The sequence below is a fragment of the Cornus florida genome, unplaced genomic scaffold (genome assembly GCF_030987335.1).
Source record: "Cornus florida cultivar Cherokee Brave unplaced genomic scaffold, ASM3098733v1 CherokeeBrave_3.0.0_Hap2_Chr09, whole genome shotgun sequence".
Classification (NCBI taxonomy): domain Eukaryota; kingdom Viridiplantae; phylum Streptophyta; class Magnoliopsida; order Cornales; family Cornaceae; genus Cornus; species Cornus florida.
The window spans coordinates 62,189,286-62,194,131 of record NW_026775579.1 but is presented as its reverse complement, the minus strand read 5'-3'; the positions used below and the strand labels follow the sequence as shown (position 1 = coordinate 62,194,131).

The 4,846-nt window shown below is 38.1% G+C and overlaps 1 non-coding gene across 1 annotated transcript; it reads right to left on the bottom strand.

The window, feature by feature from the left end:
- Window positions 1-3,768: 3,768 nt before the first annotated feature.
- Window positions 3,769-3,877, bottom strand: LOC132275693 (small nucleolar RNA R71). Its single transcript, XR_009470707.1, has one exon. It is a non-coding gene; the product is annotated as a small nucleolar RNA R71 (small nucleolar RNA).
- Window positions 3,878-4,846: the final 969 nt, after the last annotated feature.

Here is a 4,846-nt window from a genome sequence, read left to right as displayed (position 1 = left end):
CCATTCAGTGTTCCAGATTATTTTAAAGACATCGAAATACATCATTAACCTCAACCCAAGAAAGCTTAAAAACGTATACAGAAGGATACAATTAAACACTTTCAGAATTTTCAAAACAATTTAATTCAATGAAGCAAAATACAGTTTAAACATGCATCACAGATATGTTTTAGCATTAATTAAACCCCTGGAGTCTACCTAGGCATGCACAGAACACAGGTTTAGGGGAAAGTTAGAACAAGACTTGCCTCTGATTTCAGTTTAGAAATCTTAAACCTCCGTCTCTGAGTTTTCCGGCCACCCTCTAGACTGCCGTTCCACTCTTCTATTACTCTTGGTTCAACACAAAAGCACTCCATCCTGTCTTCCTTGAACCTCTCTGTCTATCTCTCAAATTCCCTCTCTGCCTCTCAATACCCTCTGTTCGTGGTTTTAGTGGTAAACCCTAAACAGAACCTTATATGATAGTATATATATATAGATGATGAGCACTGAAAAGTGCGCATTTAAACCCGTTAAGCTTAAGCATTCTAGTACCTTTATCTATCTTACTTTGCCGTTTTAGACTTATTACGTGTTATTTATATTTTCAGGAACTAATCCCAAAATTGAGCTAACTCAGCCAAATAAGAGCTTAATTAAAGCAATCCTGAGATAAACCAAAGGAGGGAGCAAAGTGGAGAAAGAAATGAGCAAAAAGGAATCAAGTTGTGCAGCTGAAAAGTTCGATCGATCCAACTTAGAGTTCGATCGATCGAACATCTATGATCGATCACAGTACTTCTCGATAGATCCAACCTTGGCCTTTGTTGAAATTCCAAGTTCGATCGATCCAACATCACCTTCGATCGATCGAACCCTATTTTGTACTATTCAAATGATTGATCTTATCCACAGCTGTACGCCTACCAACCACTTTTGTCCTTTTCCCCATAAATATCTTCGAAATATCTCAGCCTTGTCCTTATCCGGAGGAGTCAGACCACTCCGATCGATCTAAGATTCAGTTCGATCGATCGAACCAATTTTCGATCGATCCAAGTTAAGGTTCGATCGATCGAACTTCCTCCAGCGAGAAAAAGTTAAAGTCCAGCTCATTTAGTCCATGCTTCATCCAATCATTGGAGAATATGCCTTGCACGACCACATCTCATCATGGGGTGTATTTGACCTACCTATATAAGGAATATGATACACTTTTTGGGGGAGTCTCTAGAGTTTCTTGTCACATATTGAAAATCATCTTAGAGGCTATTCTTGGAGAAGAAGGGAGGAAGCTAGAGCAACCTTTGGAGGAGATCTTCACCAACAAGGAGCAGCCATGGAGTTAGCCCTTGAGGGTTGGATCATCACTACCATGAGTGGCTAGACATCCTCTTGGGGCTAGAGTTAGCCCCAAGCATGCTTTCTATACTCTAATCTTGTGTATTATTGAGGGATTAGTGTTGTATGATATATCTTGATATTTATGTATATATAAATCTTGATTATTTCATGGTTTGTATGGTTTAATGCTTCCAATTGACTATTCTATTATATCCATATGTCTATGTATGGTAGAGTAGGATATTCATGTGCTTATCTCTAGATTTAGTGTTTTTGATGCATGTCTATGTGTATTGATGCTATAGATCTAGAGATTATCAAGATGATATGCTTAATGAATGCTATTTTGGTTAATTTGATGGTTTATGCCTATTCTTGATGGTTTGTGCCTCTCCCCTAGTCTAGATAGCTTTATTTTCATGCTAGTAGTGTAGATTTAGTGTAGTGGTAGTGTAATGTTAGATGGGAGGACAATCTACTCTTGATGTTTGATGTTCCATGCTAGTGAGTCCAAATGGCATATTCCTCTAATATTGTGTTGTATGTGGATTGTGAGCTTAATGAAGGATTAATGACTAGTTATGATATGTTGTATCTTTCACATATGTTTAAACAATTTATTCCTCTCCCAATAGATATTTTGTACCTCTCACATGATGTTTAGATAATGCATGTTTAACTAAATCATCCTTATGGATTGCTTGGACTATGAGCTTAATGAAAGGTTCAATGACTTGAATTGTTATTTTGTTATCTTCACATGATGTTTAGACAATATATTCATCTACCAATAGATGTATTGTGGCCTCACACATGTTGATTGAGACAATTTGCACTTGTTGAGTCACCCTTACCAATTGAATGTATTTTACACACACAACATTGTTGCAACACATCCATTACCCTCAATTGATCACTTGTTAGTGGTATAGAAAAGTATTGCTTGGTGGTGATCTCTACACCCCAAGACCTCTCTCTCTCTCTTGTTTACTTCATATTATTTTATTTAGTTGAATTCAATTTAGCTTAATCAACCAACCTAATTCTCTTTTGCAATCATTTGGTACGCTAGAGTCGAAGTTGAAATTCCAACACGTATAATCCCTTGGGACGATCCCTACTCACCCTATCTATATTTTATATAGAGAAAGGTAGTAGTGGCTTTCTATAAATGTAAAACTTGGCCACCTCCTAAATTCACAACTCTTCAAGCTTGACTTGGTATCGCGACCCTTGTTGTAAAGGCAAGGACTCGTCAGTTTTTGGCGCCGTTGCCGGGGATTTTAAATTGGCAACGTCAAATTGTGAAATTCAATTAGGATTAGTACTCTTTTGATCGTGTCTTTACTTTCTTTTTATTTTCTGTTTTTGATTGCTTATTAAGTTTGTTCTTAATTAACTAGGTGCATTGAGCAAGGAGCTAGCAAAGTAATTCCAAGCTAAGGAGTAAAGCAAAGCAAAGGAAAAATGCTTAAAATGAAAATTTGTTAAGCTAAGCTTTTAATGTTGGAGTTGAAGTGCTAAAGGACTATTGTGAGACCTTCTTACTCAATCTCCTTAGTTAAATCGGGGGCCCATGTGGAGGCATTGCATAGCATCATTAGATAAATCGGGGGCCCACGTGGAGGCATTTATTTGACATACATTGCATTTGAAAATTGTGGTTCTGAAGTTTAATTGCATTGTTGAGAAAGTTGCTTATTCGTGTTGCATTGTGCATGCATGGTCGTCGTTCATTGAGACCTACTCTTGTCCCTCTTGATTTGCATTTAGAATCCACTATTAGGAATCCAAGGGGAAGAGGAAGTTCACATAGAACCAATCTACCAATGGACGCTCTCAATAATGATCATGTTGAAGACCTTGGTCACATAGACCAACAAGGCATCCTTCATCCTAATGTGCAAAATGATAATATGCAAGTTCCATTAAGCATGCCTAGGCCATACATTCATCAACCTCCTCAATAACAAGGCTAAATTCCAATGGGAATTCCAAGGCCAACGTATGCACCACAACCCCCCATCATTAATCAAGCTCAATATAACCAAGGTGTCCATGTTGCACCTCAAGTTGCTAATCCACCACTCGCATTGAGAGATCACTATGTGCCTAATGAGTATAATGCACCCACATGCATTCAATTGCCACCATTTAGAGCACACCATTATGAGATTAAAGCACAAACTATCCAAATGCTACCTAACTTTCATGGACTTCCTAGTGAAGAACCTTACAAGCATTTGGATGAGTTTCTTGAAGTTTGTTCTACCGTTCGATACACGGACATGCCGGAAGAAGTTTGAAGGCTGAAACTTTTTCCATTCACCCTTAAAGATAAGGCGAAGTATTGGTTTAACAACCTTAGGCCTTTTTCTATAACTTCTTGGGCAGAAATGCAACAAGAATTTTTGAAAAAGTACTATCCGGTTTCTAAGACCAATGCTATGAGAACCGCCATTAGAGAATTCACACATGGGGAAGGAGAAACTTTCCACGAGGCATGGGAACGTTTCAATGAATTGCTTAGGAAGTGTCCTCACCATGACATGCCTAAATGGCAATTGGTCCAATTCTTCTTTGAAAGCTTATCGGACAATTATAAAGGCATGGTTGATGCTTTAATGGGAGGTTCTTATATAGACCGGCAAGAGGAAGACGTGTGGCGTCTTTATGAGAGCATGAGTGAAAACTCTTTGCATAGAACATTGTCATCTAGGAATGGTAGAAATTCTCAAGGTAGGAAGAGTGTTGGCTTGCATCAAGTTGATCACTCAAATGATATAACCGCTGAGATGAAGTCTTTATCTCAAAAGTTTGATCAATTGATCAATCAAAACTTGGCGAATCAAGTGTCTTCCTTTCCTAACCATTATCCTAGAGCTCAAAATGAATCATGTATGACTTGTTCTAGTGTTCTTCATTCTACTTCTAATTGTCCTCATGGACAAATTCAAAATGAACCCATTGAGCAAGTTAATGCAACATTTGTGAACCAAGGGAACAACCCTTATGGTAACCATTACAATCCCGGTTAGAGGAATCATCCTAATTTTTCTTGGAAAAACCAAGGGGAGGGCTCAAACTCTTCCCAAGGCGGTTTTCAAGGGAAATACATTCCACCTCCACTTCAAAACCAAGGATCCTAAGGTTCAAGACCATATAACTCACAAGGAAATCAATTTATTAATTCTCATTTTCCTAACCAATCATATTCTTAAGGAAATTCTAGAGGTTTCGCTTTTGAGGAAAAGGTTTTAAATGCTTTGGGCACTCTAGAAGCAAATACTCAATTGTTGCATTCTCATTCTCAATCAATTGCCAAGCTAGAAACCCAAGTAGGGCAAATAGCTGAAACACTTAACGCTAGAGAGAAGGGAAAGATGCACATGAATTCCCCAATCAAACAATAATATGTTGTAGAAACCAAATCCTCATTGGAAGGGCATAATGTTAAGCATGTCAATGCGGTAACAACCTTGAGAAGTGGTAGAGTAGTAGACAATCAAGTTAGAATGCC